Genomic DNA, 16,603 nt, shown 5'->3' on the forward strand with positions numbered 1-16,603 from the left:
TTTATAGTGGTGTAAAAACAGACTAATACATCATCTAACTTAAATTTCTTTTTTCAAGACTTCTTTGAATATTCGAGGTTGTTAGAATTAGAATCATCATGTCAGATTTGACCGAAAAGAATGGTAGAATTATAATTATGATTTTATTGAATCTTTAGATCAATTTGGTAATTATTACTATCTTAACAATACTGAGTTGTTCAATCCATTAATGTGATTTATCTTCCCATTGATTTATATCTTCACTCTTATTCGGCAATACTTTGTTGTTTTAGTATAGAGTTTTGCATGTCTTTCAATGAATTTATTCCCAGATATTTTGCTTTTGACACTAACATAAAATTATTTTTTAAATTTAACTGTCCAATTCTTTGCTGCTAATACATAAAAATGCAACTGACCTTTGCATATTAATCTGATATCCTGTGACTTTGCTAAATTCATTTAATAGGTAAGGAGTTGTTACATAAATGTAATAGGAATTTCTGTGTAAATATTCATATCATCTAACATAGAGATAGTTTTACATTTACTTTTTCCATTTTGAATTATATGCCTTTTGGTTTTAATTTTTTAAATATGTGTAAGTCCTCCTGTTAAATGTGAAAGTGGTGAGACTGGGCATTCTCACCTTGTTCCCAACTTTCAGAAAACCGTGTTCAATATTTTGCAATTAAGTATGATGTTAGTTGAAGATCTTTTGTAAGTACTTTTTATCCAAATAAGGAGGTTACCTTCTATTTCAAATATCCTGAGTTTTAATCATAAATAGGCTTGAATTTATTAAAGTTTTTTGCATCTATTGAAGTAATTATATTATTTTTCTTCCTTATTCTTTATTGTTAATAACATAGATTTCTGAATGTTCTTGATCAATCTACCTAAGGATTTGTCAACTTTGTTAACTTTTCAAAGATATACCTTACAGCTCTGTTAATTTTTTTCTGTTTTTTTTTTTTTTCTTTTCTTGTATTACTTTGGGTTTATTTTGCTTTTCTTTTTCTAGATTCTTAAGGTAAAGTCTTGCATCTTTGGCTTTAGAGTTTATTCTTTTCCAATATATTATTTGATTTAAAGATAAAATTTCCCCCTAAGCACTGCTTTAGCTTCATCCCACAATTGTGAAATGTATTTTATTATCTTTCAGTTCAAAATATTTCCTAGCTTTCCTTGTGATTTTATTCTTAATCCATGGATTATTCAGAAGTATGTTATTTAATTTAGGATTTTTCTTAATCTCTTATTCATCTCTAATTTAATTCCATGTGGCCAGAGGACATATTCTGTATGATGTCAAATCTTTTAAGTTTATGGCCCAGAATATGTTCTATCCTGATGAACATATCATGTGTACTTAAAAAATATGTATCCTGCAGTTGTTGGGTGCAGTATTCTATTAATATCAATCAGGTTAAAGTGATTGATAGCTGTATTAGCTTTCTAGGGCTGCCATATAATTGCCACAAACTGAGTGGCTTAAACAACAGAAATTTATTGTCTTGCTATTCTAAAAGCTGGAAGTCTGAAATTGTTAGGGAAGCAGGAGACCAGGAGAGCCAGAGTAATGCCATTTTAAAATCAACTCCATCTTAAAACAAGCAAAACACATTCCTTTCAGTCATGACCTGTGGTCCTAAGATGTTTACTGCTAAGAAAGCAGCTTGTTAATGCCTGCAAGGACAAACTCCTACAACAACAAACGGTCCAGATGTCCCAATACCCATAAAAATATATGCTTTCAAGATAATTATAGTTATGCTTTGGTGTACTTAACACACTAAAATGTCAAGGATGGTTTTCTTTAAATCAATAGAATAATACATTTTGTCATGCTGTCAGCCCACCTACATGTAGACATAGTTTAGTCTTTACATAGACAAAACCCCTATGTAACTTTAAAAGAAGTTAAAACAAAGAAAAACCTCAAAAAAAGATGTTAAGATGGTGCATTCTTCTGCTTGCTTTCTGAGGACATCCTACTTAGCAGCTGAGTAGCTTTCAATAAACCGCCTCTTTTCACCCCCCGCACTCTGCAACTTGCCCTGAATTCCTTCCTGGCTAAGATCCAAGAACCCTTTCTTGGGTTCTGCAATCCCTTTTTTGACAACAGAATCAGGTATCAATGTAGCCATTCCATCTGAGATTTTGGGTAGAATCCTTCCTTACCCTTCTTAGCTTCTGGTCATGGCTGGAAATCCTTGACATTCTTTGGCTTGCAGCTTCATCAGTCCAGTCTCTGCCTTCATCTTCACATGGCCTTCTCCGAGTATGTCTTCACAATATCTTCCCTCCCACACAATCTTCCTTCCCACACCTTGTACCTGTGACCAAATTTCCTCTTTTTATAAGCATTAATTATGGTTCCCACTCTAATGACTTCATTTTAACTTTGTTACCTCTGTAAAAGTCCTATTTCCAAATAATGTCACACCCTGAAGGAACAGAGAGTTAGGACTTCAATATATCTTCTTAGAAGGATATAATTTAACCCACAATAATAGTGTTGCTCAGATCTGTGTCATCACAGAGTTTTTATTCAACTGTTCTATCAGTTGCTGAGAGTAGGATGTTAAATTCTCCATCAGTAATTGTGACATTGTCTATTTTTCCTTTTAATTCTGTGAAGTTCTGATTTATTTTGAATCTCTGTTATTGGATACATACACATTTATTATTGTTATTTCTTCCTGATGTATTGACCTTTTTATCATTATAAAATGTCCCTCTATTTTTGTTAATACACTCTATTTTAAAGTCTAGTTTATCTGATATTAATATCGCCAACCAGCTTTTTTTTTTTTTTTTTTTTTTTGAGGTAGAGTCTCACTCTGTCACTCAGGCTGGAGTGTGCAGTGGCGCGATCTTGGCTCACTGCAACCTCTCCCTCCCAAGTTCAAATGATTCTCCTGCCTTAGCCTCCTGAGTAGCTGAGGCCACAGATGCCCACCACCATGCCTGACTAAGCCAATCAGCGTTCTTATGCTTACTATACACGCAGTATTATTTTTTCATCCATTTACTTTTAAACTATTGGTGGTTGTATGTTTAAAATGGATTTCCTGCAGACAGCATATAATCGAGTTGGTTTTTTTAAAAAATTCATTTTAACAATATTTTATTTTCATTTGGTATGTTTAATTAATTATCATTTAATGTGATTATTGACATGGTTGGATTGATGTCCAAGATATGGTTGGACTTAAATCCAAATTTACTATTTGTTTTCTGCTTGCTTCTTTGCCTTTTTGTACCTCTGTTTCTCCCTTTGGGCTTCTTTTGGATTAAATATATTTTAAAATTCCATTTTAATTTACCTAGGGGCTTTTAAGACATACCTCTTTGCATTACATCTTTAGTGGTTGCTTTTAAGGAATATATATATATTCTGCTTTTCACAGTTTACTGGGAGTTAATATTGTACACTTCACATAAATATGTAGAAATATTTGCAACCAATTTGGTTCATTGACTGCCCCCTCCTCATCTTTTTTGCTATCCTTATCACATGTACTTCTTTACATATGTTATAAAGTATACAATGTGTCATATTTGTTCTTAAAGTAATCATGTTTTAAGTAAATTAAGCAGCATAATAGTACTTGGCAGTTACACATATTTAACATCTAATGTATTTTACTCTTTCCTGAGTAATCAAATCTCTACTGAGTTTTGTTTTACTTACCCAGCATTCCATGCCATGCAAGTCCACTAGTGAAAAATTGTTCTAAAGTGTCTTATTTAACCTTTATTCATCAAGGACATTTTCACTAGGTATAAAATTTTGGTTGACAGGTTTTTCTCTTTAAGCACTTTAAAGATGTTGATCCATTGCCTGCTGGGCCCCATTGCTTGTGATGATATAACAGTGGTTATGAAATAATTTAGTGGATTTTGAATTGATTCATGCAATGTAATTTGCTTTGACTGTTTTCATTTTATTGTGATTTATTTGCAGCAATTTGACTATGATATCCCTAGGTGTTTTTATTTTTGTTTTGTTTTTGATATTAATCCTTCCTGGTGTTTCTTGAGGTTTAGAATCTGCACATACATGCCTTTTACCAGATTTGTGAACTTTCCACCCATTATTTATTTAAATTAGTTTCTGGATCATTCTGTCTCCTCTCCTTCTGGAACTTCAATTACATGCATATTAGACCTTTTGGGATAGCCGCAAAGATCCCTAAGTCTTTGCACATTTATTACTATTAAATCTCTGTTTCTCAGTCTGGATCATTTCTGCCGATTTATTCGAATCCTTTCTGCTATCAATCTTCTAGTCCACTGACTCTTTTTTTTTCCATCTCCCTTGTACAGTCAAGAGCATCCACTGAATTTTTATTTTAGATATTGTCTTTTTTAGTTCTCATATTCTCATTGGTTCTTTTTTATAATTTCTATAACTCTGCTAAGAGTTTCTATATTCTATATTTCTATATTTTGTGAACATGTTTTCTTTTATGTACTTGAGAATGGTTGCAATGACTTTTTAAAAATTCTTGTCTGCTAATTCCAGCATCAAGGTCATCTTGGAGTTGGTCCCTATCTCTTTCTCCTTAAACAAGTCATGTTTTCCTGTTTTGTTTTATGTGGGATACTTTTGGAGTATATCCTTCCTATAGTGAATGATATGTTGTAGAAAGCCTGAATTCTATCATACTCTCCTGAGGAGTACTGACTTGTCTTTAATTAGGACTTTAAAGTGGCTGAACACAAACTCCAAAACACTCTCTCTCCTGATAGCAACTGAAATTTTAGTTTCATTTCTTTAAGCTGTAGCTGGGCTTCTTAAAGTCTGTTCCTTATATGTGTCTCAGAGTTCAGTTAGATATCTGAGCAGAGCTTATCCATGAAATGTAAAGCTTCTTCTCTGCCTTGTATATTGCACACAGGGCCCTGTTCTTACACTAAAAGCTATAAATCAGAAAACTCACCTCATAAAACTTACTCTTCTCCCAACTGTTATTTCTCCTCTAGTTTCTGCTTGCTTTTATTCTCTTTCCGGTGTCTTCAACCAGTTGTTTTCATATTTTGTCCAGAGTTTATAGTTGTTATCTATGAGAGATTTGATTCAAAAGAGCTATGTGGACATACCAAAGGCTACAGTTATATTTTGAGTCACTTAGTTTATCCTCAACAAAATTATTTATAGCGTTTTGCTATGAATTATGTTACATTTCACCCCTTTCCTAGTAGTGCTGAAAGGGATACAGAGCTTCTGCAGAAAAGGATGACATAATCAATATGTACTGTCTGCCTTGGGCATGGGATGGGAGGTATAGACCAGATAGTTGCAATTTTTACAGTTACTTACAAAACAATGTATAATACTCAGAAGTTTGTACCTACGAGAGCATCTCCTTAAAGTCAGAGTACAATCTTTGCTAGTTTGATGGCTAATATTTCCCACTAACTGAAGAGCAGCGATTATGCTTGTCAAATTCACTCTTATATGCTAGTGTCTCTCAAGTGGAACATAGCCGTTGCTCAATAAATGGTTAGTGAATGAGTGAGAGTAGTGTCTAACCAGGACCCATCCCAACCTAGTATAGTTTATCATCACTGATCTAGCCCAGAAAAAGTAGACAACTTAGGAATACCTCATCAATACAGATACGTAGAGAATACAAATTAGCAAAAATAAATAAAGCAATGCATTTTTTCCCTCTCAGACATACCATTGTCATTTTTTTCCACATAGTGTTTTGTTATTGTTCAAATGAGTATACATTAGAATTACCTGAGGAGCTTTGAAAAGTCCTCATGCTCATGCTACAACCCATACTAATTAAATCATATTCTCAGGGATTGGGACACAGACATTTGTGTTTTTTTAAAGCTCTCAAGATGACTCCAGTATGCATTCAAGAGGACCTAAAGATGTAATAGCCAGGATAGCAGAGGTTTTTCAGATGTCATTTTCTCTCCTACATGGCACAGATCCTGTCCTCCAAGAGAGTTCAGACAGGACAGTACTTGAAGCAATAAACATGAAACCATTAGAAACAAAAGGACAGCAAATATACAAAATGTATGAAAGCTGTGAGCTAAGTCTCTCAGGGCAGACACCCCTGAGTGCAGTCGGAGGTGGGCTCATCTTGGTGGAGCCCCATCAGCCACATTGAGGGACTCTTGTTTTTCGTGGAGGTTTCTAGCAGCAGGTTGGAGAAAGGGGTACAGGGATATGTCAGAATGATAGGTGATGCTTATTTTATTCCTGTCTTCTTTGAACATTTCTTCTTTATAAAATCCCAAGATCCCACCCTCCTAGCCTCTGCTCTTTCTTTGTGGGAATGCTGTTTTAATTCCTAACCTGACTTCAGAATTTGAGAACACCTTCAACCAGAGAAGCTTCTGTGGAAATGTGCCATCACTGGCCAGATGTTCTGTCTGTCTGCTGTGGAACCCAGGTGAGTTAAATATAAATATCCATGGCCACCCTACTTCTCCAGCTTGCCCAGGAGAACTGGGCAACAACAAAGCATATGGTGTGATTCTTGACATGAGCCACACAAAAGAATCTCTGTGAATATTGTGAAATAGCTATTCCAAAGCCTCACCCCAGAATAATTAACTCAGAACCTCTAAGTGATGAGGCCCAAAAACTAGTATCTTTTTCCAGGCTTCTCGGGTGATTAGGATATGACCCTGGGTGAGAAAGATTGATGATGTAAGTTGGTGGGCCATTCTCCTGGGTTGTGGGTGCATTTGAAATCCCCTTCTCTGCTGCTCCTGGAGACAACATAGAGAAAAGTGTCATGCTTTATGTTAAATAGGCTAAGGTTTGAATCTCTGCTTTGCCGTTTACCAGCTGTATGACATTAGCTAAGTTGCCGACCATCTCTGACACTCCATTTAGTTAACAGTACAAAAGGCAAAATAATAGTAACTACGGCCAGGCGCGGTGGCTCATGCTTGTAATCCCAGAACTTTGGAAGGCCAAGGCAAGTGGATCACGAGGCCAGGAGTTCAAGACCATCCTGGCCAACATAGTGAAATCCCGTTTCTACTAAAAATACAAAAATTAGCTGGGCATGGTGGCACATGCCTGTAATCCCAGCTACTTGGGAAGCTGAGCCAGGAGAATTGCTTGAACCCAGGACGTAGAGGTTGCAGTGAGCCAGGATCACGCCACTGCACTCCAGCCTCAGAGCTAGACTCCATCTCAATAATAATAATAATAATAATAATAATACCTACTAATGAGGCTTAATGTGATGCCATATATAAATCAACTGGCACACAGTGTGTACCCATAAACATCTTCTCTCTTCTGTTTCTGCATTCCTCACCTCCTGTGTAATAAGAGCATTGTATAAGAGCTATGGACAGTTCTGGCTAGTTTCTGAGCTGTTTCTCCCTTGACCGACCATGACCACATCAGCCTGGATTTGCATCCCTGGTCCCTGGATCTGACATCCTGATTCCAGCTTCTAAACTTGATCCAGCTCTTCTTTCCAGGCCCAGTTTCCATCACCTGTTTCTGTTGCTCAGCACTAAGCTACAAAGAGATGGTTTCTAAAAGTAGCTGGGCCCCAGGCTGCTGCTGCTCCAGCTGAGTTTTAGCAGTGGGAGGGGATATGGCTAATTTTAGACTTGTCCTGGACTAGCATCTGAGAAAAGGCAAGGCCAGGCAAGTCCAACCTTCCTCCTCAGTACCTTTGGGTTGCAGTTTGCAGAGAAAGGTTGGGGAGATTCTGTTGCAGGACTTATGTGTCTGTATCAAACCAGGCACCTTATGTGGAAATTTAATATATGCAATCATTTGCCTCAACATCTGTTTGGATTTGAGTCTCAGGTGCTGTACAGAGTGGGAGTAACCACAAGGTAACCTGGAGTTTTTGATATGCTAATGCTCGTACTGAGCTAGAATAGATTGTTTTCTGCCTAACCCAGGGACAGGAATAGGCAGGTGTGAGCAGTACCTGAGACTCTGCAGGAAAAGGGCTGATAATAGAAAAGATAGAAAATGTTATTGACCTTTTTGTGTTTAGAGAAACCAATCCGATGAAGCAGTGCAGAGAAGAAAGCCTCGCTAGGAGAAGCAAGGACAGCAATGTAGCTCCTAGAACAGACCTGGCTGGGAGGAGGTGTTTGATGACTGTTGCACAAGTGTGGAATGAAGAGCTTCTAAGGTGGGGACAAAGTTGCTTTGGGGCTGCTCAGTGAACATCTTGTGCTTTGGAAGGAAGGGCCATTAGCTTGGAGCCAAGAGGGCTGTCCAGGAGACCCAAAGCATCAGAAGGGATTTGTGTGCTCTAGGTCAAGGGAAACTAGCTCTTTCAAGGTCAAGCCCACAGAATGAGGATATCTAACAACAAAGAAGGATTGAACACCCTGAAGATTAAGAGATAAACAAGACAAAGAGGAGGAGTGAGAAGAGTAGAGGGTTTGGAGTCTGTCAAATTAGTTTCTTCATTCCACCACTTAAAGCTGTGCGATCTTATGTCAAGTACCCAACTCTCTGAGCCACAGTCCCCCATATATTTGTAGTGTTCACAATATATATGAATTCAACATTTTGATATTCACCAACAATTTATTGAGAGTCTACTATATGTTACAGATCATTTGGCCACTGGAGTGAATAATGCAGACAGGTTTCTTGCCTGTATGCATCTAACAATCTGGTAGGGAATGCAGACAAGAGAAAAAGGCATAAATAAGTGACAAAGGGTGGGTGCTGCTAAGTGCCATGAAGGAGGTAAAGGGTTCTAAATCTGGTCTAGGATCGAACATTTTTAGTTGATGTAATTCAAAATCTACTTCTGGGAAGAAATGAACTTTCCTGATAAAACAGTTAATCAATTTTCTGATTAACTTTAACAAGATTAAGATTTGTTCTGGGAATCTAATTATCCACTACCCACCTGCTCTGTCAGTCACTTTTCTCAGTGTTTAGACAATTGTTTAAAGGAAAAAAATTGTTTCTTTTTGCATATTAGTTTAATAATGATCCATCATTCACTCATCCTATAAAATGTCCCTGCCAAAAGTGAATCTTTGAGTTGGCCTTCTTGTGGCCTTTTCATTTGCAAGAAGACTATAATGAAACTTTGACATGTGCTTTGAAATGGATTTTCTGAAATGTTTTCTTTTTTATTTTTCTTTCTTTCTTTCTTTTTATTTTTTGTTTCTTGAGACAGAATTTTTTGTTTTGTTTTGTTTCTTGAGAACTCTGTCACCAGGCTGGAATGTAGTGGCGTGATCTCAGCTCACTGCAACCTCCTGGTTCAAGTGATTCTCTTGCCTCAACCTCCCAAGTAGCTGGGATTACAGGCACATGCCACCATGCCCAGCTAATTTTTGTATTTTTAGTAGAGACGAGGTTTCACCATGTTGGCCAGGAAGGTCTTGATCTCTTGATCTCGTGATCTGCCTGCCCTGGACTCGCAAAGTGCTGGGATTACAGGTGTGAGCCACCATGCCCGGCCCTGAAATGTTTTCTGTAACACAATTTGGTTAATGGCTAGTGAACATGTGAGGACTTCTTCAAGTTTTCTTAGTCTGTCGGCCCATTGTCCTCTAAGCTCCTGCTTGTGCACATGCTCTCTCTAGCTGCAGCATATGGCTGTAGCCATGGAGTTCCACTAAAATCCAGCTCCCCAAACCCTCGCTCTTTGGCAAGGAGTGAGAGTAGGGCTATTGACTTGTGCCCTCCACAAAAAGATGTGTTGGAATCCTAAGTCTCAGCATCTCAGAATATGACTTTATGTGGAAAGAAGGTCTTTACAGAGGCAGACAAGTTAAAAGGAGGTGATTAGGGTGGGCCCTAATTCCATATGACTAGTGTCCTTATCAAAGGAGAAATGTGGAGGCAGACAGGCACACAGGAGAATACCATGTGAAGATGCAGGCAGAGATCAGAGGGATGCTTCCACAACACGGAGAATGTGATTTCCAGCAAACCAGCAGAAGTAAGGGGAAGAGATTCTTTGTCACAGACCTCAGAAGGAACCAGCCCTGATAATACCTTGGTCTTTGACTTCTAACCTCCAGAACCATGAGATAATAAACTTCTTTTCTTAGTTTTATTTTTCACTGATATATAATAATTGTATATATATGTGAGGTACAATGTGATGTTTTGATATATGTTTACTGTGAAATAATTAAAACAGGCTAATTCCATTCCTCACATACTTATCATTTTTTTGTGGTGAAGATATTTAAAATCTACTCTTTCTGCAGTTTTGAAATACACAATATATTATTTATTATAGTCACCATTCCATGCAATAGATTACTAAAGCTTATTTCTTATAAACTGAAACTTTCTATGCTTTGATCCACATTTCCCCTTTACTCAACTACCCCTCTACCCCAGTCTCTGGTAACCATCATTCTACTCTCCACTTCTGTGAGTTCAATATTTTTAGATTCCACATATAAGTGAGATCATGTGATAATTATCTTTCTGTGCCTGGCTTATTTCACTTAGCATAATGTTTTCCAGGTTCACCCAAGTTGTTGCAAATGAGAGGATTTCTCTCTCTCTTTTTTTTTTTTTGAGACAGAGTTTCGCTCTTGTTACCCAGGCTGGAGTGCAATGTCGCGACCTCAGCTCACTGCAACCTCCGCCTCCTGGGTTCAGGCAATTCTCCTGCCTCAGCCTCCTGAGTAGCTGGGATTACAGGCACACGCCACCATGCCCAGCTAATTTTTTGTGTGTCTTTAGTAGAGACGGGGTTTCACCATGTTGACCAGGATGGTCTCGATCTCTTGACCTCGTGATCCACCTGCCTTGGCCTCCCAAAGTGGGATTTCTCTCTTTTTTAAGGCTGAATAGTATCCCACATTCATTATGTAGATATACTTACATTTTCTTTACCCATCCATCTGATGCTAGACATCTAGGTTGCTTTCATATCCTAGTTATTATGAATAATGCTGCAATGCACAAGAGAATAGACATTTCTTCAGCACACTGATTTCAATTCCTTTGGATATACACCCAGAAGTGGGGTTGCTGGATCATATGGTAATTCTATTTTTTGTTTTCTGAGGAACTTCATATGGTTTTTCCATAATGGCTGTATTAGTTTACATTCCCACTAACAATGCCAAGGGTTCCTTTGGCCAATGTGGTATATATAATACCCCTACCAACACTTGTTATCTTTTGTCTTTTTCATCAATAGCCATTCTAACAGGTGCAAGATGATACCTCATTGTGATTTTAATTTGCATTTCTCCAATGATTAATTATAATGAGAATTTTTCATATATGTGTTAACCATTGGTATATCTTCTTTCAAGAGAGTCTATTTAGGTTCTTAGCTCATTTTTGATTGAATTATTTGCTTTCCTGCTATTAAGTTGCTTGAGTTCCTTACATATTTTGAATATTAGTATCTTATCAGATGTATGATTTGCAAATATTTTTCCCAATCTGTGGGTTGTCTCTTCACTCCATCATTTGTACCCTTTGTTGTGCCAAACCTTTTTAGTTTGATGCAATCTCAATGGTGTATTTTTCTTTTGCTGCTTGTACTTTTGGAGTCACATTCAAGAAATCTTTACCCAGACCAATGTTGTGGAGATTTCCCTGATGTTTTCTTTCAGTAGTTTTATAGTGTCAGGTATAACTTCTAAATACTTAATCCATTTTGAGTTAATTTTTAATATGATGTTAAAAAGATTCAATTTTATTCTGCTTTCGATGTCCAGTTTCCCAAAATCATTTATTGAAGAAACAGTTTCTTCTCCATTGTATACTCTTTGCAACTTTGGTGAAAGTCAATTAACCATAAATATGTGATATTACCTCTAGGCTTTATATCCTGTTCCATTGGTCAATGTGTCTGTTTTTAATGCCAGTGCCATTCTATTTTCATTACAGTAGCTTTGGAATAGGTTTTGTGAAGTGAGGTACTGTGATGCCACCAGCTTTGTTCTTTTTGTTCAAGATGGCTTTGGCTATTCATGGTCTTTTGCAATTCCATACAAATGATAGGATTTTGTGTGTGTGTGTGTGTGTGTGTGTGTGAAGAATGACATTAGAATTTTAATAGGAATTGTTTGTATCTGTATCTGTAGATCACTTTGTAGAGTATAGACATGTTAATGATACTAATTATTCCAAACCATGAACAGACAAAACTTATTTGTGTTGTCCTCAAATTCTTTCATAAATATTTTATTGTTCTCAATAAACAGATCTTTCAACTCCTTGGATAAATTTATTGCTATGTATTTTTTCATGCTAGTGTGAATGAAATTGATATTATAATTTTTTCAGATAATATTTTTTGTTAGAGTAAAGAAACACTACTGATTTGGGGGGGGTTAATTTTGTGCCCTGCAACTTTATGAAATTAGTTTATCAGTTCTAACAATGTTTTGGTAGAGTCTTTATATATGATCATGTCATCAGCAAACAAACAATTTCACTTCTCCTTTTAAATTTTTTTTTACTTGTCCGATTGTTCTGGCTAGAACTTCCAGTACTGTTTTGAATGGAAGTGGTGAGTGTGAGCATCCTTGTTTTTGTTCCTGATCTTACAGGAAAAGCTTTCGAAAAAATTTTTTTTTGAAACGCATTGTTGCCCAGGATGGAATACAGTTGCACAACCTTGGCTCACTGCAACTTCTGCCTCCCGGGTTCAAGCGATTCTCCTGCCTCAGTCTCCTGAGTAGCTGGGATTACAGGCACCCACCACCATGCCCAGCTAATTTTTGTATTTTTAGTAAAGACAAGATTTCTTCATGTGTGCCAGGCTGGTCTCGAACTCCCAACCTCAGGTGATCTGCCTTCCTTGGCCTCCCAAAGTGCTGGAATTACAGGCGTGAGCCACAGTATCCAGCCAAGCTTTCAGCTTTTTATGATTGAGTACCATGTTAGCATTAGGCTTTTCATATATATCCTTTATTGTATTGAGATATATTTTTTCTATACCTAATTTGTTGAGAGTTTTTATCATCAAAGGATTACATTTTCTTATATGAACTTTCTGCATTTATTGAGATATCATATGGTTTCGTCCTTCATTCTGTTAGTATAATGAATCACATCTATTGATTTACAAATGTTGAACTATTCTTGCATCCCAGAGATAAATCCCAGTTGATTATAGTATACTAGCCTTTTAATGTGCTGCTGAATTTGGTTTGCTAGTTTGAGGATTTTTGCATCTATGTTCATCATAGACATTGGCCTGTAATTTTCTTTCCTTGTAGTGTCCTTGTCTGGCTTTGGTATCAGTGGAATTCTGGTCTCAGATAATTAATTTGGAAGTATTCTTTCTTCAATTTTTTGAAAGGATTGGTATTATTTCTTTAAATATTTGGTGGTAGAATTCTGCTGTGAAACATTTGGTTCTGGAGCTTTTGTTTGATGGGAGATTTAAAAAAAGTTATTGATTCAAACATCTTACTTATTAATCTATTCCAATTTTGTATATCTTCTTGATTTAGTATTGGTAGATTGTATGTTTTTAGGAATGTATCCATTTATTCTAGGTTATCCAATTTGTTGGCATATAATTAATTGTTCATGGTAGTTTCTTATAATCATTTGTGTTTTTGTGATATCAGTTGTAATGTCTTCTTTTTCAAGTTCTGATATTTGAGTTTTCTCTCTCTTTTTCTTAGTCTAGTTAAAAGTTTGTTGATTTTGTTCAACTTTTCAAAGAATCACCTCTTAGTTTCATTGATTTTTTTCTATTGTCTTTCTGCTCTCATTTATTTCTCTTTCATTTATTTCTGCTCTAATCTTTATTATTTCTTTCCTTCTACTGATTTTAGGTTTAGTTTGTACTTCTTTTTTTCCGTTCTTTCAGGTGTAATGCTAAGTTGTTTATTTGAGATCTTTCTTCCTTTTTAATGTAGGCATTTATTGCTATAAACTTTCTTCTTAGAACTGCTTTTGTTGCATTCTATAAGTTTTGTTATATTTTTAATTTTCTCAAAATTCTTATTTATTTCTCTTTGAATTTATTCTTTAACCCACTGGCTATTCAGAAGCATGTTGCTTAATTTCTGTGTATTTGTGAGTTTTCTGAAAGTTCTTTTGAAACCAGTTGCTACTTTCACTCCATTATGGCTAGATAATATACTTAATATGATTTTAATATTCTTAAATTTGTTAAGACTTGTTTTATTCACTAACATATCATTTATCCTGGAGAATGTTCTTTGTGTGCTTGAAAAGAATGTCTGTTGCTCTGGGACAGAATATTTTATAAACATATATGTCAGGTGTATTTGGTCCAAAGTGTTTTTCAAGTACTCTGTTTTGTTATTGATTTTTCTGTCTTGATGACCTGTACATTGTTGAAAGTGGATTATGGAAGTCTGCTGCTATTATTGTATTGCAGTCTATCTCAGCCTTCAGATCTATTAATATTTCCTTTATATATTTAGGTGTTTTGATGTTGGATGCATATATATTTAAAATTGTTATATCCTCTTGATGTATTGACATCTATTATAATTTATATATTTAGGTGTTTTGATGTTGGATGCATATATACTTAAAATTATTATATCCTCTTGATGTATTGACCACTATCATTATATAATGTCCTTCTTTATCTCTTTCTACAGTATTTACTTAAAGTCAACTTTTTCTGATATAAGCATAGCCGACCCTGTTCTATTTTGGATACTATTTGCCTGGAATATCTCTTTACAATCCATTACTCTCAGTCTTTGTATGTTTTTCAGGCTAAAGTGAGTCTCTTCTAGGTATTATATTATTGGATCTTTTTTTTTTTTTTAACAATTCATCCACTGTGCATCTTTTTATTGGATAATTTAAACCATTACATTTAAAGTAATTACTGATAGGTAAGGTCTTATTTCTGGTATTTTGTTAATATTTTACTGACTGTTACACAGTTCTTTCGTTTGTCTCTTCCAATCTTGTCTTTCTTTGTAATTTGTTGTATTTTTTGTAGTGGTATGCTTTGATTTCTTTCTATATCTTTAGTGTGTCCATCAGAGGTTTCCTTCCTTCCTCCCTCCCTTCCTCCCTCCCTCCCTCCCTCCCTCCCTCCCTCCCTCCCTCCCTCCCTCCCTCCCTCCCTTCCTTCCTCTCTTTTTTCTTTTTCTTTCTTTCCTTCCTTCTTTCTTTCTCCCATTCTCTCTCTCCTTTTCTCTCTCTTTTTCTCTCTTTCTTTCTTTGTTTTCTTGAGACAGTGTCTCACTCTGTCACCCAGGCTGGAGTGCAGTGGCATGAACTTGGCTCACTGCAACCTCTGTCTCCTGGGCTCAAGCAATTCTCATGCCTCAGCCACTCAAGTAGCTGGGATTACAGGCATGCACCACTCTGCCTGGCTAATTTACGTATTTTTAGTGGAGACAGGGTTTTGCCATGTTGGCCAGGCTGGTCTTGAATTCCTGGCCTCTAGTGATCTACCCACCTACACTTCCCAAAGTGCTGGCATTGCAGGCAAAAGCCAAGAGGTTTTTTTCTCTATCATTATCATTAGGATTATACAAAACCTGTTATAATTATAATATTCTAATTTAAGGTGATAGTACATTAACTTCAATCACATGCAAAAACTCTAAACTTTACTACTGTCCTCTACATTTTATACTATTTATACTATTTATCTCTATCTTATTGTGTATCTATTATCAGAAGTTTATTGTTATTTTTCATACATTTGTCTTTTTAACTCTTATCCTAGAATTAACAGGGATTTACATACGACTTTCACAGTATTGGAGTATTCTAAATTTTATATGTATTTACCTCAACTAGTGAATTTTATGCTTTCATATATTTTCATTTTGCTACCTCTTCTTTTGCTTTAATTCAAATAACTTTCTTTCACATTTCTTGTAACAGACTCATGGTGATGAACTCCTTTCACTTTTGTTTGTCTTGGAATTTCTTTGTCTCTCCTTCATCTCTGAGAGACAGATATTCTGGATATAGCATTCTTGGTTGGCGTTGTTTTTCTTTTAGCACTTCAAATATGTCCTTCCACTTCCTCCTGGCTTGCAAAGATTTTGTTGAGAAATCTGGATAGCTTTATGGTAGATATTAATGAATTTCTTCTCCTTCGCTACTTTTAAGATGATCTGTCTTTGAATTTGGACAATTTGATTATAATGTGTCTCAGAGCGTTATTTTCTTAATTTATCTTATTGGGATCCTTTGAGGTTACCGAATCTGTATATATATATATATATATATATATATATATATATGTCCCTCCCAAGATTTTGAAGCTTTGCAGATATACTTTCTTTTATTATCTTTATCATTTAAATTTTCTTTCATTATTTGTTTGTATTTTTTTGCTATGTTGCCCATGCTGGTCTTGAACTCCTAGCCTCAAGCAATCTTCCCACCTGAGCATCCCAAATTTCTGGGATTAAAGGCATGAGCCATCACACCTGGCCTCTCAGACAGTATTGCTTTAAATAAGTTTTCTGTCCCTTTTCCACACTCTTCTTCTTTGGATAATCTCATAATTTGTATATTCACATGTTTGATGGTGTTGGGTAGATCCCTTAGGCTTTCTTCACTGTTTTTCTTTTCTTTTTGTTCTCCTAATTGGTTAATTCCAAGTGACCTGTACTTGAGTATACTAATTCTTTCTTTTGCATGAGCAAATCTGTTGTTGAAACTCTCTATTGAATTTTT

Source organism: Callithrix jacchus, chromosome 10 (assembly GCF_049354715.1).
Source record: "Callithrix jacchus isolate 240 chromosome 10, calJac240_pri, whole genome shotgun sequence".
NCBI classification, from domain to species: domain Eukaryota; kingdom Metazoa; phylum Chordata; class Mammalia; order Primates; family Cebidae; genus Callithrix; species Callithrix jacchus.